The 24,981-nt window shown below is 38.0% G+C and overlaps 1 protein-coding gene across 2 annotated transcripts in view; it reads right to left on the reverse strand.

Moving 5' to 3' along the window:
- Window positions 1–23,672, reverse strand: part of LOC124182552 (protein rhomboid) — a 122,419-nt gene extending 98,747 nt beyond the window's left edge. For both annotated transcript variants that reach the window (XM_046569985.1, XM_046569984.1), the window contains exon 1: window positions 23,445–23,672. The gene's annotated coding sequence lies outside the window, so the exon portion shown is untranslated. The remainder of the gene's footprint in view (window positions 1–23,444) is intronic.
- Between the last annotated feature and the right edge of the window lie 1,309 nt (window positions 23,673–24,981).

The following is a 24,981-nucleotide window of genomic DNA, read 5'->3' on the forward strand; positions in this document are numbered from 1 at the left end:
ACTCACTTTTGGTTGAAAATGTATAGCCAGTTCATTCTTAAAGTTCAATAACTATGCGCGATATTGAGCAATTTCAATTTTGCAAGATGGAACGTCCATCTGAAAGTGAGTACATCTATTATATTGGTAGCGTTTCTTATAGCAATGATACACCAAGCAACAAAAAGTGTTAATATCTGCTGTAAATGACGTGCCCAAGCGAAAAAAAATATATGTACGTTGAGAAAAGTTAATCACTCTACAGAATTTTGTGACCGGTCACGTGTTACGTTATTCTTTACGATCTTCAGTGATACAAATCCACAAAGTAGCTGTCAAAAACTGCCTATTTCTGTTTGGTGAATTTTTTCATAAACAGACATAGGACTTCGCCTCAGGCGGTGCGACACTGGTGCGAAGTCAAGCGATTTGTTCTTCAAAATTTATTGCTGAACAATGTTAATTACAATGTTATTATCAGTCGATCGGATTTTACTATCATTCACATGAAAAATTATCGATTATATAAAGTTACATATTGTTGTCTTGCCGTTACATTGATTTTTTTAAGGATTCAGAATACTAGTGAAGGGATTGGTTTTACTCGGAAGGAAATTATTCATTTCTTGATAGACCATTTGAATGACAACCCAAACAAAGCCCACGAAATCATTGAGATGATATTTTCCGAAAAACTACGGCGCTCTTAGACATTGTCGACAAATGAAAAACAAATGATTCGTAAATTATTATATGACATAAAAAAAGCGGCAAGAAACTAGGAGGACCGAGGCATGGTTTCTAGAGAGAAATACGGATTGGTTAAGCACATTCGTCGCTTTCGGGAACAATAAGGAAGTCTCTACAGAAAACGAGAAATCAGTTCATGGTCGCCTGGAACGAACCGAAGAGAAACTAAGGATATTCGTAACCAGTCCAGTACCAAAGAGCTTGTCTTTGCCATCCAAATTAATCTTCGAGCTGTAGGTGAAGATGCCGCGAAAGTGGTGAAAGACATTACGCTGGGTGCTCCCACTGAAGCATCGAAATATAGGAAATCTTTGAGCACGATTTTAGAAAATTGTTACTCTCCTGATGCTGCTCTTCCTTTTTTAGTTGAGAACCATAAGGCCATACATATGTATCAGGCGATACGATTCGGAGCACTAGAACGTAATTCGGAATTGTATCCATGGTATAAATCTGTGCCACAGGCAAAAAAAGAATGTTATCCGCTTAAAGATGACATAAATATAACTGAAAGTCGTACTGAAGTAAGACTTCAAGTATTGTTAGATCATACGGTAAATCGTATATTGTTAGTGCAAGTAGATATTTTGAATGAGAATGTATGAATCATCTGATGAGATTCCTGATTGAATATCTGGTCAGAACACTTTCAAACAAAATTTTAGCAATGCTTACGGAGCTATGGCGATAAAATAGATCCAATCACTTTCTTCACTTTGGTTGTGCCACGACAGCTTGTGTTTGTTAATAAAGTCAATAACAAAGAAAGAATCATTTGGAAAAATCCGAGGCCCTCCTCTTCTTGATTTTGTAGGCCTTTTAAAATTGAGTAATTGAAATAAACTGGAAAAAGAACACAAAATGAAGTAAATGATATGAAAGAACAGGAAAAGCACCTCAACCCTTTCATACAATTGTAAACGAGAAAGAAATCAATATGTCCTACAAATTCGCCCCAACAATGGTTGGTGGAAAAGATTGTAATTCAATAACTACTGCATCAAGTAAACGATGCTATCTTTAGAATAATACATCAAAGGAATTTAACGATATCGAAAATATTTTGAAGAAAGACAAATGAAGATCATTCAGAATATAGTTCATCTTAACTGCTCGCGTGGATTCGTTGTTTTGAGTGCCTTTCGCATGCTTCTTATAAATGAGAAATTAAAAAAATTGAATGCAGATAAGATAGATATGGACAGCCGTAGAAAGATCATATAGAAAGGTTTCCGTGAGACATAGGGATCTTTGATTGATCAGCAAAAACAAGTATATGGTAGCATAAATAAAGTACCATACTGAAATGAAGTAGGAATACTGCTCGTTGGGTTTTTGTTCAAAATTCCAGTACTTCCACGTCCATAACGGGACTGAATGAAAATCCAATCAAAAAATTCCACCTAATCTTGGAAGTAATATCATACAGTTTTCGAAAAAATGTGAATAAATTTGAAGGATATTGATTGGTGCTATTATATCCTTGGTATTACTGATTATTGATTCACTGCGCAAAAATCATAGGATTTTCAGTGTTGTCAATAGGACAGATGTCAGAAGAAGCCAAGGAATCCCGTAATAAATATATAAAATTCTTCCAACAAAATTTTTCTCGAAAATGCAGTGGAAAACAAAATATGGAGGATATTTAATCGCAGCTTTTGATTTCGTCTGACTCCGTTATTTCTAGTTTGCGTAAGCTGCCAGTAGAGTCAAGTAAGTCATTAGCGCGTGAAGCAGTCGCAATGTTGAACTCGCCAACTGTGACGAAACAAACGTGCTTTTGGTGACTGACTTTAACGACAATGCTAACGATAGCGGTTCCACAAATAACGATTACGCATTCTATCATTCATTTTTCATACGTATGAGATATTTATTCTAATTGTTCATTAAATGAGCATTCGTATTTGAATGTCTATTATTTATTTCCATACTTGACCAATTTCCTATATATCACATATAGGCATGTATGAATATTATTTCTTTCTGGCAAAACAGATTCGATGATAAGACAGATAATCAGCGACCTCGAAAACCCCCGAGTGCCGAATTTCGTACGGATTGATTCAATTTTGGACAGAGTGTTCCACCATTCATAGGCCGCCATCTTGTTTTTTGAGAATTAGATCTCAGATTTGTAATCAACAATCTCAAAAACTCTCGAGTACAAAATGCCGTTGAGATTAAACATTACCTTCCAATTTTGGCTAGCTTTTCGGGATTTGGGACTACAATGGGGCGTTACGGAGCTTCCGCTCACAGTAGAACTATTGCAGCATAGTCGTGAAGAGTTTGTAAAATTTATATTACCAGCTTTCCGAAATGGCTGCTCGGTCATAATAATTAATCAATCCCATACAAATAGCTGAGTTACTTTGTGAAGACAAAGTTTCCACGTTGTAAATTCGTGATGACTTAGGTCGAAGCTCCGTACTCGGAGTTTAAGAAGTAGTTCCTTGAACGACACTAATACATGCAGGGGATGATTTTGTTCGTGTCAGATTGACTTCGCTTCGCATACTGGTCAGCTGAAGACTTGTTCAAATACCTACAAAATAAATATATCTACAGATAATCCGTCCAATTGAAACAGTTCCGAAAGAAGTCACAGGAAGGTAATATTTAATCGCTTTTAATTGTTTATCAACTGGAAGGTCTTAATTGGTTTCAAAGACTTGAACTCTGAAATAAATTCTTAAGGAAAGCAGTCAGGAAGGAAAAAAGGAGAAAGAAAGAAGGAAGGAAGCAAGGAAAGAAGTGTTCGTCGTATTCTGTGTAGTAATTATTTAGTATTAATTCAATATTTTAATTCGCTAAATTGTTTTCACAACGTTTTTATCAACTCGCTTTCTTATCTTTTTGTTTGTTTGCTTCTCTGTTCGATACAAATTTTGCAATCGATTTCAAACTGATTTCCCGATGAGCTAGAGACATGAAATTTTAAACATAGCTCAGAACTGGATGACAATACAACATTGAATTATGTTCTGTACAAATTTTGGAATTGATTTTAAACTATAAATATATATATTTTAACGGTCAACTGGTCGACACATGAGAAATGAGGACAATACGAGGATCAACAATGGAGATGGAAGGTAGCCGATGACCAGTGGACACGACAATAGCCGATGAAGACCGAAGATGGCCGTAGCCCAATCGACACGACAATAGCCGACGAAGATCGAAGGTAGCCGAAGACTAATGGACACGACAATAGCCGACGAAGATCGAAGATAGCCGAAGACTAATGGACACGACAATAGCCGACGAAGATCGAAGATAGCCGAAGACTAATGGACACGATAATAGCCGACGAAGATCGAAGGTAGCCGAAGACTAATGGACACGACAATAGCCGACGGAGACCGAAGGTAGTCAAAGACGTTAGACGAAGACGACCCAATGGCAAACGAAGACGGCAGGGTGGTCAGTGAAACGCACTGACAAAAGGCTCGTGACAAGCGTTCAAAGCAGCGACTTGAGATTTGCCACATGCCTCTGACATAATCTCATGAACATGTTTAAAATCGGTCACACACACACACACGCAAGTGCAAAAAGCAGAAAATAATCATTTAAATAAATTTTTTGTTTGTAAATATACCACGTTCTTAAAACGGAGTAAAAAGTGTAAAACGATGGTATAAAACGAAAAACGTGGGGTGCATAAAATAGATAATAATAACGATTGTAGAGAGGAGCCGTCGACGAAAAAACTTACACCACAGTTCAAAGCATTTGCAGTGTGATAAAAATATTACTGACTTGAGTGAACTATTGGTGCACCAATTATCTATTGCATGCACCCCACGTTTTGCGTTTTACACCATTATTTCATACTTCTTAGTCTGTTTTAAAAACATGGTAAATGAAGAAAAAAATTTTCACTTGAATAATTGTTTCTTTTCAATATTGGTTAATGCTCAGCTAAGCTTATGGCTAGATCCTGCTTGTTTATGGTCTGCGGAGCGGTTGACTCGTTCGCTCGGCTTGCACAAGTCTCTGCCTTGTATGTTGTGCCTATGAGTGTGTGTGCGTGTCGCATAGTGGTGCTCACAAGATGTAACCTAGTGTTGAATAAAATTTTCACGAATTTTTTATAGACGCAATATGACGCTACTTCGAACTCATCCCGGACGATATTTCCCTCCTAATTCACCGTTCCTTCTTCGCCCTTTTCTTCTCGAGTCTCGCTGGCCTGAAAACTATTCGACGAGAGATTGAGAGAGCATGAAGGGTGGAATTGGGGTTCGTAAGGAGGAGGAAAACGGATTTCATATTCCCTTGGTCGAGACTCCTCCGTGGTAATTGGAAGAATTGTCTTGCGTGTATACTTTGGAACAATTTTTTATCCTGGATTCTAGAGAAACAGTTCGACCTATTCGAACGAAAATTGGGTGGTAAATCGTTTGTTTGGTGAAAATTTGCCATGAAACTTTTCCTACATCACCTTGAAATTTCAAATCCTCTATACTTTTTACGATCCTTTATAACAAATTCGTACGAAATTTTATAGCCGATCTCTTGCCACCAGTTTATATTTTCCCCAATTTGTTGAAAAATCTTTTGAAACTTCGAATTGAATCACACTCCGCGATACAGTATGTACGAGACCTAAGAAATAAAGTCTTTCGCCTGTTTATTCACGTAGGTAACGTCTTGTTTTGTTAATTACTTAGCATTGTCTATTCAAGTATTAGCTAACACATTTTCTGCAAATTTTTTCATCCAACCCCTAGTGATAACGATTGGTAACGTTTTTTTGGTTTACCCACTACTGTTGTTTAACGTTAGCTAACGCTTCTTGAAAAGTTTATTGGAAAATCGATCTATTACCTGAGAATGATGGACATACCGTTTATGTTTACATTCTGATTAATTGATTCCCACTTTATTATATATTAATTATTATTAATTATTGATATACATTCCCGTATTCAGTAAAACATGAATTCACTATTCATTGTATATTAAAGACATTACATATTGTCTTTTTTCTTAAATGCCTGCAATTAACATTATATTTGCTAAAGTAATATTATTGAGCAATTCATGCATTATTAACACCTCCTTTTAAACATAATTTTTTATTATTCTCAAGCAGGCGGCATGTTGGCTTTGAACACGCACTTCGAATTTTCCATGTTGGCTAACGCTTGCCTGGACTGCCTACTACTATGGGGTAACATATGACAACGTTTCTCTATAAATGGCCTAGCCCTGTTTTAACGTTAGCTAATACTTGAATGGCCCTTAGTCCAGAACCGGAAGTATAAAATTTTATTTGCGGCATTCCATTCCGTTTCAACAAGTGTGATCAGTCCTAACTCAGCTCTGAATAAAAACGAGATCCACCATTGTTAATTCATAATTTCAATATAACATCTAGTTAAAGTGACTTTAGAATAAATTTATTTCAGAGCATCAACTCAATTAAATGAACAAAGTTTCAAAGTTAAATTAACGAACGTTTGACGCTGGATTAGTGTCGAAATATACAGTTATGTTATCACTTGATTTCTAACATTGCATAACGTATATTTCAACCTGCTAAAGAAAAATACTTTTTAATAAGAAGAGCAAAAAATTCTATCTCTTCTGTGAACTTGCTAATGTAATACATTATACTATCTAATCCAGACGGTTAACGAAACTCCGGCCTGAATGATTGAACTTGCCATGAGTACAGTACATCTATGTGCTCACGTACTTGTTTCTGAAATCGATTTCGGAATAACTAGGCCAAGATATTCCGAGGTTAGAGCTACTTTGCAGTGGTAAATATTCATGAGCACCGGTTAAACGAAGCATTTGCATCCGTTCAATTATTAACAATCATTTCTAAACCGTTGCAGTAAACCAATTTGCTACGTTCAGAAAGTATGCATTTTATATACAGGGTGTCCCAACTTAAACTGTGCATTAGAATATCTCGGAAATTAGAAGTTCTATTAGCAAATGGTTCAGCTGAGAATATTGTAGTTTCGAGAAAGTAACACGAGCGTAGTTTTCTTGAACAGCAGCCGATTTTTTTTCCCGGAACGAATGTTGCGCCTCACGGTAAGTGAACTCAGCAATACGTGATAAAAGTTCATATCGTTTACGGGTCGCGTGTTATGTCGCGTGTACTTTGTAAACTAAATTGAGGCTTATCAGATACTGTTTATTTGATATTGACCCAATTATGAGAACACAATGAAATAAAGCGCGATGGTATAAAATCTGACGTAGCTTCGATGAATCTAAATTGCTACAAATGCTTATTTTTATACCTGTTTCAAGACCATTGAGTGGCCAATAACATCTGCCGACTATTCTTCAACTGAATTAATAAAATATCTCATTCAACACTTTATAGTTTTCATTGATAGTATAATCACGTTAAAATTTGGAAATCTGTATCAAATTCAGCGGTCAGTTACTTGGGAGAACTGTAAAATATACGAAATGGGGAATCTATTTTAAAGTGTCAATTTTAATGCAAATAAATGGTACTACCACACAAATTATATCCGTTAATATAATGTAATAGTATCGCGAGTCTTCCCACAAGCTAAACTGGGATTCAAATTTATTCCAGATTTGTCTTTAAACTTGAATGAAAATTGCGTTGAAAAGGTCATGTTTTCAATATGGAAGAATGGTATGTAGATAATATGCTATATTTCAGGTAACACTATTTCAGATATAATTATGGATTGTAAAATGGTTTTTAGTTATTTATTTGATGTACCTAAAGTTTTGATAAATCAAACTTATTGTAAATCAAAATTTCACATTGCCACGAATCGTGCATTTCACAGATAAACTTTTGAGAAACAAGTAAAAGCTAGTAGTAACTATTTTACAGTACGAAAAGATAAAATTGACTGAATCCTTACGGATTAATGTCTTTGCTTTATCGCACAATTTCTTTTCCATCAAGATTTGAGAAAAGAGGAAAGTTCAAAATCCAATCAGCGATGGAAACATGGCGCAGAAGGCCCCACGTGCTGCGTAAACCACGAGGACTGTAAGAATACTAACAACAGAGGATGGAAGGTCAGGAAAGTCGGCTGTACAAAGATCGAGGTTCAGAGAGGTCGGCGTCGAATCCCGCTGCCTTCGTCCCCTTGGGGATAACTAAGTCTTCCTAGGGGCGACGCCGTATCATCCTAGCCTCTACATCTCGCCCCTCCAGAGTCACTCGCCGCAGGGAAAACGCCTTAAGGCAAAGGAAAAGGGCGTTTCTCCATAAATAATAGCGATTCACGCCTGCAGCCGCTCTCGGCCGCGTAACGCGTATGAGAAAACGGTGGCAGAGTGTGCCTGGCGGAATGTTCCTTTTTTCTGGCACCCGGCAGCCTCCTCCTCAGGGACCAGTACGTTGGGCTGTAGTGCCGGTCGGGAAAATGCTGAGGGACTGGGAAAACTTGTTTGAAGAAATTGGCCTTCCTTCCATGCACGGGCGGGAATATGAATTTTGGTAATTCGACACCGCGGTTGGCACGGCTCGGAGATTAAATTGTACGCGTGCCTGCCTTACACAAACCTTCAGAGTCCCACAAGTCAGTGAACTGTGTCTATCAGAACTCGCTAGTTCATACGGAAAGATCGCTGTTTCATTAACATCAACCGGGGTAATTAGAATCCCCCTGTGGCTAACATGGAATATGCATATTTTTAATTTTTTGAATCCGTACGTTTCCGTGTTTGGCATTAACGCAGTGTGACGTGTCGTCAAAAAAAAAGCATTAACGGTCAAGTGTAAAGATGTCGTCAGAACGGCGGTAGAAATTGTCGAGGTCAAGGAAAAGTGACCTCGAATATGGGTAATGAGGTGAAAACTTGACTTGTAACTTTTTCAGACGAATTTTTTCGGAACATTGTTCAAGATGAGCGTGAACAATTCACTCGTGATAACGTACAAGCAGGGTTCAAACTTTTGTTTAATAATTACTGAGAAAAATTCCAAAAACTATAAGACTGATACTCCCAATGACTATTTTAGAACTATACTACAATTGGTATTTTACAAAAACTATCGTTGTTCAAAACCAATTGTTGGCATTCACTGTTATAAACAGTTGCTTGCCCAATGTTTTGTATACCACTCTTATTTTTATGCCAGGAAGTGGCAAATACATATCTATGTAATCTGTAAGGAGCGATCTAATTTCCAAAAAGTTACACTTCAATCTTTTTAACTTTCAAACAAACAAACACGTATTGCAAATTTTACGAATATTCGCCCCCCCCCCCCCCCCCACCGCTGTGCTAAAGCGCAATGATTTCCCTAACCACCCCCCCCCCCCCCTTCCCCCTACAGCGTCGCGTGTCTTATGAATAACCCCTTGGAAAATGTTTAGACGGAGATACTCATTGTCGACGAAATTGGTGTGGTCATCAGTCACGAAAAGTTATAGTAAATTGATCGGGTATAAGTCATGAAATTTAAGATGGCGGAGATGACGTATGCGATTTGTATTCAAGATGGCGGAGCTGGCGTATGCAATTTGTATTCAAGATGGCGACAGTAACAAATGCGATTTGTATTTAAGGTGGTGGCGGTGACGTATACGATTTGTATTCAAGGTAGCAAAGATCGTGCATATGATTTATATTCAACATAGCGGCGGTGACGAATGCGATGTATATTTAAAATGACGGCGGTGATGCATAAGACTTGTATTCAAGATGGCAGTGGTCACGAATGCGATTTGTGTTTCGAATGATCGTTGATGATACATGCGATTTGTACATTTCAATCTATCGATAAAAAATTTTAATTGAATGAACAATTTACTAAAATATACAAATTACATTTCCAATCGTCTTCGACGTTAGAACTTCTACAAATCATGACATTTTTTCATTGCCTTTGCTTGTTTTTATTCGAGAATACTCAATGTAAGTCTCACCGGAAGTTAAGATCCAGGAGAAGATTATTTAACCAATTTTATAAACAAAGAAAACAATGTTTACGGCTATATAACTTCACCAAAAAATGTTTGTCCTGGTAAAACTTACCAGACACCTACAGCAGGAAGTTTACAGCACCCCTGAATGTTTAAAATAAAGTTATGGTTCAAATTTCGATTTTGCCAAAGCGCGGAAACAAAAGCTGCGTCTCTTGTGTCATAATTATCGCGGTTCACGATAAAGTGTACACAGTGACTTTTTAACGACCGCACGTGCTACAATCCAGGAGTGGCTGTTTGCCAGGGCGACCAACCATCATAGACGTTGGTTTACCGTGATATATGTAACTAACTGCCATCTATGACGGTTGGTTGCCCTGGAAAACATGAGGCTGAAGTTGTTAACGTTGACGTAATGAAACATCAGGCAAAAAATCAAATTACGTGACAGTTTTAAACGAAAATTATATATATTAGGGTGTCCAAAAAAAAAAAAAAAATGTATTTTTCATGCTCCTACCCGTCAAAATTTTAGGTTGGTTAGAGAAAAACATTCTCGCGACGAGGAAGCTCTGTAGCTTAAGTGGATGCCGCAGCTCGTTAACATTCTTGGGGGGGTTCCGTCGTGCCCTGGTTTCCGCTGTGTTGTATGCAGATTGTCTATGCAAGACCATTGTATACTGAGTGGTAACTGTATCTAGATCGATATGGATCTTGAATCTATGATATGAGCATTGAAGTTCTCTTATGGTAATTGCGTGTCAGTAAATTACGCTACAGAAAGGGTACCACCGTAATTACCGGCTGGTACGTGACACAGTAATCTTACTTTATCCTCGTTGAAAAATAACTTTATCCCGGATTGTAGCGCGTGCGCATTATAGTTGAACAGACGACGAAACGTGCAGTCTTCAGGAATTCACTCTGTATACTTGATTATCAACTGGGGTCATTATTCGTTAGGAATTCACTCTGTATGCGTTCAATTTAATCACTCTGGGGACTGATATCTCTATTCAATGGGATGTAGTGTGGTTATACAGGTCTGTAATGAAATCCTCCTACAGAAAAAAAAAAATTAGAGATGTAAAGATTTTAATGTTCCGAATCTATATTTGCTTTCCATTTTTTGCTGTCAAGCATATATTACATACTATGATTTTTTTTTTACTGAGCACAATTCACAATTTTCTGTGTTATGTTTTTCAATGAATACTACTTTAATCTGTTCAAATAATATCTGTACATACAAAACCAGTTCGAACTGAGAGAAAGAGAAAGAAAGATATCGCCTGACATTATTTTCACACGAATGCATGCCCCTGCACAATTCTCGTTGTGATTTGATGTCGCGCAGTACGAAACGAAAGAAAACTGGACTTTATTAGTAGATAAATTTTCACATGTCTGACGTCGCCAACTGTCCAAGCTGCTGTTTAAGGCCGTAAAATTTAATCATTTTCGATATAAAATGACCAAATCCCATTTAATAAGTACCCTATTCCAAATTTTGATACATATTGTTAATTTAAACCTTCGAAAAACTGCAGTGAATTTCACTCAAGTCTAACTTTTTATCATCTCGTTAAAAGACAAAATCCTTTCGAAGGTCACCAAATACGAAGCTATGGTAATCGATTCCAGAAACTGGAAATTTTTGTTTACAATTACCAGGTACAAAAGTTGTGAATCGCTGTGAAACTTCAGAACAGAATTCAGAAGATCAAAATTAATCCAAAATACAAAAAATTGCAGCTTTTTATTTTTGTACTACTAGAATCTCTTCAACAAAACGAAGAGCTTTAGAATTTTGGTAGCAAGCAACCGATTCGGGGTTGGTATTTTCGTACCAATAAGTAACGGCAGGTTTTTCTTGAAGCACTTCGGAGAAGAATGTTTCAGTAAAAAAGATATAAAAGTGACTTTACATTCAGGAAGCATTCCAAGTTCAGTCTGTGAAGACAAGTTCACACTTGCGCCTCATTTCCTTGCATTACCGAGAGGACAAACACGTCATTCATTCCAGAAGTAAATGGCATCTTCAATGATATTATAATGGTAACTACTTTTCCAATACTATGGACAATTATAGAATTTAGATTTGAAGAATACGTCTAGGTATGCTATAGATGATGGAAACTGGAGTAATTCTCAATCAATTAGAGTTACAAACTTTTAATGTGTAGTTTGAATATTGTTTCGCCTAACAGTAGTTGTTATACCTGTCTCTACGACAGTGATTTTAACAGTAAAAATCATGAAAGCAGGATAATATAATTGCTGTGGTTGAACGGCGTTCTCCCACCATTGGCTGGCTATGAATTAGGCGATGAACTGGTGTGTACAATAAGTACACACAGCACCGTAGTACATTGATCCGATGTAAAAGTGAGATACGTCAAACGTAGCCTCGTGCGACAGTCCTTTCAATTGAACATCCGGCTTTCCCCCTTGTCATCAAGGAAGTTGGAGGGATAGAAAAGCGGATATACATTGTCTCGGCATTCAGCTCCTACACAGACACTCAGCTATCGCCGCACAATTTCAGCACAAAACTTCTGCCAGGATACCAGGCTGACCGCAATTAGAGCAGATGAAACACACTCTGTGGGAGAGGGTTCAATACTACAGAAACTAGTTCCGCAGAGTAAGTGTTTCACAAAAAATATTCTACAGGCTCTTTTCTACCGAAATCTCATTCTACAGAACCCACTCCTATAGAATACAATGGGTATCCAGACAGATTCTACAAAATCTAGTTCTACAGAAATGAATTTGGCGGAAGATGACAGTTTCTACAAAAAAAACTTAGCTACAGAAAGTGGGATCTAACTTATTTTAGCTTTTGAAGCTATACAGTCACCTTCTGTGTTTTTATCAGGGGATCGTGAGTTCTGGTTTCGGATATGGCCCAACTTATATTCTAACCTTAATTGTGCCACAAATCACTTGAACACAGTTTCCTGATGCATGATTCCAAACTTATTCAAATGATACTTCTATAGAAGCGAACTCTGAAGAAATGATCATCTGCCGGTTATATCCGAAACCACACATTCAATCCCGTGATAAGAACGTGGAAGGTGACCATAACACGCCGAAGGATGGAACAAGTTGGGCTTCGCTTTCTATAGAAATAAACTTTGTATGAACGGACTCTGAAAAATAAATCTTGTACAATGTCTTTGGAAGAACCGATTTCTGTAAGAACAAAGTCCTCTCATAGAAAGGCTATTCGTCACAAAAACATTATCATAAATCTACCTGAGAGAACGTTGAGTGATTTAAGGTATATTATTTTTTTCCATAGAAAGATAAAAAAAAGATAGCTCGAGAAAAGTCTAATATTTCTTTTTCTCAGTTCTAAAACAATAATTTTCAAGTATATTTTACACACGGTAATCTTACTTAGCTTATACAGATGAAATCAACGATAATTTTCCCAAGCATTGAATATGATCGTTAATCGCAGCTTTGAATGTGTATATAATTATGTAACTGACAACTTCAACAGTTTCGTGATGCCATGATATATAGTTTATAACAAGAATTTGGGTACGGTGAGCTTCATCCACTCTGCTAGTATAAACTAATATGAACGGAAAGGGGTCGATCAAGTAGATTCAACAATAAGCTAAGCTGAGAGGGTACCCACAGCTGGATGGTCTCCAATTTCATGCTATCCAAGACAAAAGGAGACGTGATGAAAGAGAGTATTTTAAAAACTTTCGACCGATTACGAACGTTTGGACATGATGGATAGGTGCTGCCCAAACGTTGTCAAAATAAATCTCTTAATCTTAGAAACTGCTTTCTTTGAACTTCTCTTAAGGCTCAGGCGAAAGTTTTGTCTCATTCAATTCACATGCGGTGATATCACGGTTCTTATTTCAATATCTTATCACGGCAATAAATGGAATATCTTACAGTGCTGAGCGGCGGATATAGTATCGGGGACTGCTGTTAATTGCCAACCTGAGATTTGATGTCAAATGTTACTATTTTCTTGTACATAGGATATAGTGGCGGGGGTGTATCCCTAACGGCAGTGTGCATGCACATTTTGTCGACAGTCACTTGACATTTAAACCTGCAAGATTTTACGTTCTATACTAATTTTTACACGTTCAAATAAAGATTGCGTGCGATACACTTCTCATTTTTTGCTTTTCAATTTCACTCAAAAACAGTGCGTACAAACATAAGTTTGCAATACATGTATCGAATTTAGAATCAATTTAGATGTATGGAGTGTTTTCGGCATATAAAAATTTATTTGTTCACTGTTTCTGTGTCTTACTTTATGTAATCGCAGCTAACGATTGATGAAATATTCGCCCTTAAACTCTATTCATCTTCGATACGAAAAATCACCCCTAATTTTTACGCGCAAGAGTGCAAATCTTCCTGAAAAATTAGCTACTAATAATTTTTTTCTTTTAATTTAGTATACTATTCTATAAAGTATATCACTTTGCATTAAGTTGGTAAATATTTCATTTTAAGTATAATTCTCTGGATACATTATTTTTAGTTGATTATGATGATTACTACTAGATGCTTCACCCGTAATGTAACATCCCAAGCGATATCAGCCCTGTGCTGCTGCGCCTGCATAAAGCTAAAGTTGGTAACGTTATTGTAATGATTCACGTTTGTATAAAATCGGTATTTCACAAGTTCAGGAATGTCTGGAATGCAGTACATTACAATGAGAAAAAATGTATACATATTTTGGAAACTCGACTACTTTAAAGTCGTTATAAAATTTTAAAACAATCATTTTCCCCTCTGTGTTTCGTCACGTGAACGTTATTAACTTCAGTCTCTTACGCTTGCTGCGTCCAGCACTACTTACAATTAGCAAAAGCTATACCGGGACAATCTCTCGAAAGTTGAAAATCAACTGCGCATACGCCAAATAATTCAATTTCATTGGTCGGCGAAATCTTCCTGCAGCAATATTCTTGTCCCTGATGCAGGGAGCCAACGTAGACAAAATGTGTCCGTTTTAATTTTCAAAGAGCATAAGCATTAAACTGCGACCGTTCTTTGAAAAATCAACTTTCCGACCCAATAACAAATGTTTTCCAAACCTTTCCGAGTCACTAGCTCAATTATTTGAGATCCTAACCTCGAAAATTCGTATCAACTACATCGCCGCCAGAAACAGTTTGAGAGCTGAAACTCGAGATGGCCATCCTGCACGAACAGCCGATAAAAGTCGCGCATGCGCGGTTGATTTTCAGGTTTCAAGAGATTGTCCCGGTATGTATGTATATACCTACCACGACGCACCACCATGATTTGAGTCATGAACTGTTCTTGCCACCCGGTAGAAACCAACGAACTACCACTTCACTATGCTCGCTTTTCTTTACATGATATAAAAAAGCTTAGAGCTCCAGAGGCTTCAATAATAGATTTTTTCGCATTATTTGACAGCTTAAAATTGTTTGAAAATTGCTTTTTTTGGACCTCGCCCCTTCTCTTAGTCTACAATTATACTACTCGCGTGATATGTCGAATGCCCAGGTAAAAATCCATTCTATGTTTTTTCTCAGTCGGTAGAAACACATTCTACCATATCCTATTACATTTCGTTGAAAAGTGCGCGTTAAACAGTAACTGTTCGGGAGTACTACACATCAAACAGATGTTGACGAAGAGACCATTTTAAACACTGAGTACAGGTGATTCTAACCAAAAATAGAGGTAAGCGACTACGACAATTGAAGAACTCCCATCGCAAAAAAAAGACCTCCAAAGACCTTTTATAGGCCTCGTTAGTAAAACGGGAAATGAGGAACTTACCTTTCCTACGCTTGGCTGGCCCAGCAGAAGAATCAGTACGGGCAGTCAAGAGGGTCCGAAAATAGTCAGGGGTACCGGAACGGATCACAACAAAGAACAAAGAGCTGAAAAAAAAGATCGTCGGATCCCTGGCACACAGTCACCCTAGCTTCCGACGGTAAGGGATGATGTGCTTATCTCTGGCCGTACCACAGATAAGCCGGACAGAACAGTTCGAAGGACGCTTTAATTAAACATTATAAGCACTCCAGAAACGTGACTATACGCGACGCAACAGTAATTGAATAGCGGAAAAACAAGAACAGTGAGCAGGTGCTCACGTGAGGGGCGAAAAATAAACGTTGAGAGGCGGCAAATTGACGAAGGGCACAATACATCAGATTGGAGACTGCATCGACCTGCGGAACCCACGAGAGCGAACTGTCGATAGAAAGCCTAAAGTTACATGCAAACCCGAAGAAAGAGATAGAGGTACTATCGACAGTTATCGATGCAAGAGTAATAAAATTAAGCATTGTGGTAAAAGGCGAACTACTAAGAATCATGGACTGTTAAGTAAGTACGTCACGTGAGTTCTAATATCACAATCAGTTATAGAATATGTGATCTAAAAGCGGTGGGTAAATGGACAAGAAACAAAGAAGTGTACGACTAGAAGAAAGTAGAGAGGTCGTAGCTAAAATCGAAGATCAGTTATTCCAATTTCGTAACTTCAGAGATACGCATGATACATACAGAGTATAAGCAGATCTGGACGTATAATCGACTTTATCTGTTCAATTAATGCACCCTAATTGAATTGAAGTAGGCTGAGTTTACTTAGACATAATTAAAAGATTTTCAAACGATATCCGACAATAGTACCAGTCCAGATCGCGGCTCTTGGCCGAGTAGGCTGACAAAGAATCACACGACTCTCGGAAACAGTTGTATTCTATACTTGATTCGTTTTTATGGTAACTGAGAATCTACCTGACTTCGTCAGTCTGTTGGTATATATCTCATTGTGATACTGTCACTGTAATTGCTAACAGGTGTCTCTATATGCCTGTCACAGGCTGAGTGGTTTGTTACACGACCAGTTGTGCACCGCCGCAACATCTATATTCAACCGCCTAATAGTCTCTGGAACCTCACTAACAGCACATTGAATATTTATATCCGGAGGTCATCTGCGTAAAGCAAGTGTTGTGTGTGAGATAGTACGTGAGAGAAATCACTAATAAAGATAACGCACAACGGAGGACCCAAACGGAGCCTTGTGGACCCCCCTATCAAGAGAGGCCCAGGGGGACAACCCGTCAGAGCGATCACTGCCTGCGATTGACCCTAAAGGTAGGTTCCTAGCCAAGCCAACAAGTGCTGGAAAAACCACACAGAGAGATAACGTAATGAGATAAATATAAATTTTTGCAGTCTAATTGAAAGGAAATATTGGTAATGTAAATATCTGAAACGTTAGTCGAGTAAAGCTATTGATCAAGTGAGCTTAGAAAACTAAGTATAACTCCTATAATGCCAGTATCCGTTCAGATCTCAAGCCTCAAATTTGAGCATGAAATGATCTGGCAGTTGAAGCAGCCAGATCCCACCAGAGACATAGAGCATGGACTGCGTATTGTCTATACGTCCTATACTGCCTGTGATAACGCCAAAAGTGAGAGAGAAGGAAACACACACGGGCAATGGCTGTCATTTTCTAAGCGTTTAATTGGTCGTTGGTCGATGGCTCAGTAATGTATCACCGTCAAGTGAACCCACGGCTATCCTTATTATTGTAGATCGTAGTCGTATACAACCACTTAATTCAGTGTATACGACGATGATTACACAGGTCTGCAACGAAATTCTTCATCAAAAATGAAAAATATTATTGATATGAAGGTTTTAACGAGCTAAATCTATACCTGCTTTCCATATTTTTCTGTCACTTATGTATTACATGATATGATATCTTTCGTTGTTCAAAATTCAGAATCAGTTGTGTTTTGTTTTCGCAATTACACTATTTTAATCTATTTAAATAGTATCTGTACATGGAAAACGAGTTCGAACTGATAGAAAGAGAAAAAATGATATCGCCTAATGTTGTTTTTACACCAATGCATGCCCCTGCGCAGTTCTCGTTTTGACTTCATGTCGTGCAATACTCAAAGAAAGAAAACTACAAAATAAGGAGAATTATATTAGTAGATAGATTTTCTGACGATTTTAATGTTTAATCTTTTTAACTTCATAACTTTTTTTTATAAATATCGTGACTATCATTAGAGTTCAATTATAATTTGTGAACAAAATAACGTTTTGTTTGAAAAAACATGACATGAAAGGTATGCGTGGTACATATTTTTTATTACTATACTTCGATTCAAGATCATCAAATCTATTATAATTACACATAATAATAAGGAGAAAAAAAAAATGTTTTTTTTTGAAGACCAGTATTATTTAAGAATCATTGTAATATATTTCGCCAGAGTTTATAAACTATACAGAAGACTTTCTAACGGCAAAAAAAATAAATAACCTCCAAGATTGTTTCATAAGTAGATGGAATATCACAACGTGAGGTTAAGTTCACGTCTTCAAACACGTTAAAATTAATAATTAATTAATATAATGAACAAAGGAAAAAACTGCTGTTTGATGAGGTGATTGTAATTATAAAAATATATTTTCTGTACTGAACACTCAATGTTTTTTTTCTACTCATTTTTGATCAAAATCTCACCAGTGATTCTCAATATGAGAGTGACGTTTCCGGTTAGAAAGAAACAGAATTAACCGCGTGTAGCTTTATCTCTTTTCATGGGCTGAGCAATTTTCGGCTTGAATGCGCAGTCCATGTTCTATGTCTATGGATCCCACAATTCGCTCAGAATTTATCTTTACAATATTAACATTGATCACTAAATGTACGAAACGGGTCAAGTCCGTATTTTATAACAGAGTGAATCCGAGTAATCTTTTTGAACTGATGGATTTTGGACGGTTGATTTGGTATCGCTGATATTGTTCTGTATTTCTCCGTTCGGGAATCAAATTTTATAGTTGACAGGAGTCCATGGTTGACTGATCGTAGATGATTCTGATTTATTTACGATTGATTAGTATGTGGGGCAATAATTGCAGCGTTGAGATTTACAAACCAATCATGTATTGAATAATTTCCCTGCATGGCAATCCTTGGGAGTAAAGAAACGCACTGGACGCTTCTGGAACAGAGCTTATTTTTCCATGGGTAAGCTGATGTGGTCATCGCTAAGTGGGGTATTCTAAATTAGCCGCACGTGCATCTTTCTCTCTAACTTAGATGAGAACGGTATGCCCAACTCATCGAGCGCTGTATATAACTGAACTATGATATTGTTGATATGACGATGGGTTTTGTTGATACAATGAGCCGGTTCGTGGCTGTGAATTGTAGTACTGCTGCAACAGTCAAGATGAAGAGTTAATGCCTCGGATGAAGAAACCAGAGATGTTTCGCTGTAATGCAGCCAACCCAGGCATTGATACTGATATTTGCTGACTTAATTTCCTTCGACGAAGTGAATTTCACCTTGAACATAAATAAATATCTTTCGGAAAGACTCGTCTGCTGCTGCTGATCTGGCACTGAAGAAAAAATACCACGAAGTATTTTGTGCCAACGAGATGCGAGATGAAAACCGAAGTAATTTTGAAGTGTTCAGTAGGTGATGCTTATCTTGTCAAGTTTTGAATACGTTCATTGAACATCTTCCAATCTATGAATATGAATCAAATTTTTAACACTTGGTTAACCTTATCGTTCGGAACATTCCTGAGAATCGGCAGAATTGCGAAACACGATAAGCACCATTGATGAAAACGTATTATTCTGTAAGGAAAAAGAAATTTGGTATCCACCTGAATCATTTTCAACAATGGATTGAAGCGAGCCGGTTATTTCGTTCGTAAGTTGATCTCAAGGCCTATCTATAGTTCCCGTTATGAAGGGTTAATTGCTAAATTTAATACTATCGTTTAGTCGCTTTAGCGTGCATCATTCGTGTAAATGTCTTCAATTGAATCTCATGATTATTATAGCACATAGAAGCGGAGCCACCCGGAAAAGCAGATCTGAAAAACTGCATTGTCTGTAGCCAGAATTCAGTTATTGCTCTGTCTGCGCACATACACCCAACTGATTTTTGAAACAAATTATAAAAAAAAACAACGTTTCTATTCGAAAGTAACACTGAAAGTCAAGGGATGATCATTTTTTATTGTCGTTGAATTATTTACTTTATACATAGTTGGAAAATTTTAAGTCGGTCATATGAGTATAATATTACTCGACTTCATTGTTATTATGTTACTGTGTAGATTCGATAGTTAAAGTGAATAACGATTCTACAGTCATGTCATCAAATAAAATTATAACATAAGGAGGCATTTCAAATTTAAATTTATCAACCCATCCAAGAATTGATCATTTCTCGCAGAACTGGTGTTCCAAACGAGACCGTTAATTTTTTTTTAACAAAGATTATAGTATTTCGGTGACCACAATAGAATAGCTGAATGGGTCGTAATGGATATGATGGTAACCTTCCAGCATCGATTAATCGATTAGTTTTTCTGGCTCAGCTATATATATTTTTTCGAGATTTCAATCAACTCAAGTAATTTTTCAGTGTCACACGTCTGACTTGTCATATAAATTCTTCAAACTAATGTTAAGTTTAAGGCCGTCACGTTATATTAAACACGAATTTCTCAAGAAAGTCATTATTTTTCAGCTTCATAAAACCGTCTGAATTGCAGTCAATCACTACAAAACAAATATTATCATCTCTTTTAAATACATCCTGAAGTCGTTGAATAGCGATTCGTTTCAGTGGGTTGCTTTCTTAATGTTACAAAACTTAATTTTGGAAACTTGGAAACTGAAATAGCATGAAATTGTGACTAAAACCTTGCTTCGGTATAACGAAAGATGAAAAAATCTTTCTAGCCAGATTTGCACATACAGCTAAGGCGGTAAATTATCATTCTCTTCAATGGTCGGTGAATACGGGGTCTTCACGGTGATAATAATATCTCAGGACGACATCTCTGCCCTCGCGTTGTTTTTTTTTTTTTTTTTTTTATGGTACGTGTAATATTTTAGATTTTTGTTAGCCTGTCACCTTAAGAGTGAGAAAAAGTAAGTGGGTTCTGCAGACTGACAATAAGGCCTGCACTGTTCTTCGCGTCTTTTCATTCTCAAACCCTTATACGTGGACACAAGGTACACATGTCGTACGCACCAAGCATGCAAATCTACGTAGAACCTACGCAATCCTTACAACGCGCGATCCCTTGATTCGAGAGAAAAAAAATGGTGCGTACCAATTTTTTAGTTGCGATGCAATGGACAAGAACGGGACTTGGTACAGCTGGGGTATGTATTGACACTAATCCATGAACGATAGGATATAAAACGTATACGGAGCCAACAGGGTTCAGCGTGTGGCGTCCAAGCCTTAGTGAAACAAAACAAACACGTAGAAAACGTGTGAGAAAAAGTTACTCTTTGCTGACAACACTCAGTCATCAAAAGCGAGCTGTTCTAGTTACCGTATTCTATACCATAATGATTGACAATTACATTATACTAACCGCGCCGAGATTTGATTACTGGGTCGAACGGGTTGACCCAAAATAAATTATACGGACCTCAAGCATATCCAGCAAAAACAACCGATGTTTTATATATAGATTGCAGCGTGTGAAAAGGTTGTATACCGACGAGGGTATCATTTTTTCTCAAAAATAGAACCGCTCGGCAGTTGAGGAACGGCGCCGGCTGCCAACTTCACGAAAAACCGTTTTCCTCAAATTCGATGGAAAGCTTAATATATATTGAGCTGGCCATGTCGAGCAGCATGTTATCTACTCTTTTCAGAAGTCAAGGGATGATTTTCCACAAGGTTAAGTAAAATGAGAGTGAAGAATGAGATAAAAAATATTACTGTCGCAGACTAGGCCAGAAACTGTATCGCCGTGTTCGAAATGCTACTTTACTAAATTAAATTACGATGTAAAGAACGAATTCCGTAGAATCCCGAGACATTATTGAAGTACGAAGAAACGTATGAGTTGGGAAAGACCGTAAACAGAAAGAAGACGTGATGAGAAGTAGGCCGGTCGATTAGTATTAGCTATAGATAAGCTATTCTATTTTACTGGATAAAAAAATTTCTTGCTCGAAAAATAGAACAGTAAATCGCGTTGCAATACCAGATGTTGGCACGCGTTGCTTATTTACTAGCGATTGTTCAATATGCCACTTTGAATAACACTTTCGAGTGCCAGCAATTTGGTAATATAATCATTTGAAGAATGATTGAGTCGTTTTTCACACATAACACTTAGACTGCCGAGAAAACCACTGCGAGCACATAATATTATGATATCCACATAGTATCCATAAGTTATTGTTGAGCCTGAGGTTAATAGTCCCAAAGAACACTGCCTCGTTTGAGCCTCTGATTTATCCTAATGGACACTGCACACGTATAATGTAAATGTGGGTGCCAAGTCCGAGTAATTAACGACAACGGCGAGCCACTGTCGCATTTATCAAGACTTTCTGTTAGGTCAGAAGGCTTTTTTGTGGTTTCCGCCTCCTATTTTTTTCCATTTGGCTTTTTCATGTTCTTTTTTATTCTTCATGTTGTTGGTTCTTGTTTGGGTGTTGATATTACGCTGCTCCCCATTATGCGTTGCTATGGTTTTGTCAGTCAAAAAAAGAGGAGTCCGACTTAAGGCGTCACGACGGCATATTTATGTACATATTTGGAAGTCGATCGGCACTTCGTTAATTCCTAATCCTCTATTACAACAGATTCCTGATTTCGTAAAAACCTATGTGGGAATATTCTGCCAGTCAAATCAGGCAAAGAGAAGGCTCCTTTTCTCCTCAATCTTCTCCTCTCTTCTCCACTCGTCACTCCCGCGAAAAACCCACCAGACCAACTTTTTCGCCCCCGTCAGAAAGTAGCTGCCTCGAGCTTTCCCAACCCAACAATCGTGAGAATGTGAGACTTATTATACCCACCAACCCCGCAGACGTTAATATAAAGAATACTCTGTTCGAAATATCATATGACGAATGTATACGGGAGTTGAACGCGGGGGTGCAAGCCGGACTCGGCTGGCCGGAAAGAAGTAATTTATGTAGTGAACGGAAGGAAAAACGGTAGCAAAAAGAAGAGAAAGAAGAAGAAGAAATATACAGACTCATGGCTGTTCACAAGTATAGATCTGGTATCTGCGGAGGAAGACGTTCGTCGACGAATCAGGATATAAATCTCTCGATTCAAATGTTATATTGATGGTCCGGCATCGAAGTCAGACTTGTATATACAAGACGTTGAAAATAAGAAACTATAAGAAAATGTCACGTATGATCATTGATCAACCTTTCGTGCATTGTATACATGCGCATGCCGATGCCTACGCATTTTTCATCAGATACTTTCACCACCGATCAAGGCTACGACCTTAACCCGGCGAACAAAGCCAACAGGACTACTTATGCATATCGTGTAGGTGGCATACACTCCGAATATGTGACAGAAAGCGACGTCAATACTCATGTTTCGGGTATCAGTTTACTCGCGAACGAAATCGAGAGCATCGCGACGGCCGGGTGTCTGTAGACGGTTTTTTCACCCTTCTTCCGCTCAGCGAGAGCAGTGTTCGGAAGCCCTTTCTTTGGGGGGGGGGGGGGGGGGGGATAAGCCTGCGTTCATCCCTCTCTAACTACGTGGGATTCCACGCCCTTCCTTCCACTTTCCGAAAACTTCAAAGATTACAATCAGAGTCAGGTTTCCGAAACACGATTCCACCAAGTCCGACACAGGGGAAAAAACGCGCCCGCAACGTTGACAGTCTCTCCAAAACGTGCAGGGAAATCCGATAAGTGAAAATGAGTGGTTCCCTACCAGCACTGAACACTCATAAATGCACCGTGACACTTACCTTCTTCAACCCTTTTGCCCAGTTTCCTAGTTACTCGATATCTTCCCTGTCCGCTACTTCATCCTTCCCACGGAAGTGACTGTAAGTATCCGCGGCACCTGATAGACGAGGACTTTTCCTCCCGTCACTTTACTATACTATCGCGTACTTCGAGGCGGACAAACTCGACGGGGACCAAGGATCGAATTGCGACACAGGTCTTCTCGTGGAGGCGTCACCGCGTGCACTGACTTCTGTCGGACGTCCGACGACGGGCAGCGACCGATGCGGATCGGCGTCGACCGCAGCCAACTTGCTTCGTAGCCATGGAAACGCGCAGGAGTCTCGCACGTGGATGATTCTAGGTGGCATGACAGCATGTGAGTTTCTATAGCGGAGGTTCATCACAGACGGGTAAAGCTTCTGCTGCTTAATCTCCGGCGCTTAAATCCGCGATTAGACGGGTAGCAAGAATTAATACGCAGACGAAGGGCTATTAAGATAATATCGCACTACAGGACGTTTCGAAAATGACAACGTATGACGCTGATCGTTTATTAACAAGCGCGAATTGTTTACAGGAAATTATCACTCGTCATACTTTTTCTGTTTTCGCGGTGTGTTTTTTTATTTATTTTCTTTTTTTTTTACGAGCCTGTACATTCACGGAATTGTCAGAGTTGAAGATATTTTTGAATATCTCAAACAAGGAAAGTTGTCCAATGGCACAGTAGACTAATCGTTTATTAAAATCGCGAATCATGTGATGGGAAATTAGAACCTCTCTCAGCTCCGATTCTTGAATTTCAAATACGATTTCTGCATTCGATCGCCGCATATTCATTACAGCATTTTGCAAAAATAGAATGACGAAGATCTATGAATTGACCGTTGTACGATATTCTAGAATTATGTTTTGAATCCGAAATCGACTAAGACTTTACGCCATACACACCCGTGTATGATGCACCATTTTTCAGTTCTGCCTCTACCATCATTCCAAATACGTATAGAAAATCGAGTTTATCAATTAAATCGACATGATTTGAATGAAATTTTGTATTTATTTTACGAGGTTGAAGTTAGTAAGGTTACGGCAATGATGGATGTTCAGGAAAAATTGTTACTTAGCAACTTCAGGAATGTCTAAGATGTAATAAACTATAAAAACAACCTTATATTTCGTTACAATAACGTTACCAACCTTAACCTCGTTTTCTTCTAAAGTTGATAATGGAACCCTGGCGGCTTATACAAATTTCGTAAATGAGCAGATTGAAACTGCTCACCTTATTACATTACTTCAAAAATTAATTCACATTTTACGCTGCCAAGTGTAAAGTTCTTTAATCAGCATTTGAAACAACGGGCACTTTAGTTCAGTAAATTTTGGACAATTTAGTTTTTAGAATTGACTACACGTTCAGATCTCAATTTCTTCTGCTTTACTGGTTGCTTATAATGCAGGCTAAAAATAGGATAAAAATATTCCAATAGTAAATACGGACTTTTGAGTTACTATGAAATCTCTGTATAAGTGTTTTGCGATCCTAAAATA

The sequence above is a fragment of the Neodiprion fabricii genome, chromosome 5 (assembly GCF_021155785.1).
Source record: "Neodiprion fabricii isolate iyNeoFabr1 chromosome 5, iyNeoFabr1.1, whole genome shotgun sequence".
Classification (NCBI taxonomy): domain Eukaryota; kingdom Metazoa; phylum Arthropoda; class Insecta; order Hymenoptera; family Diprionidae; genus Neodiprion; species Neodiprion fabricii.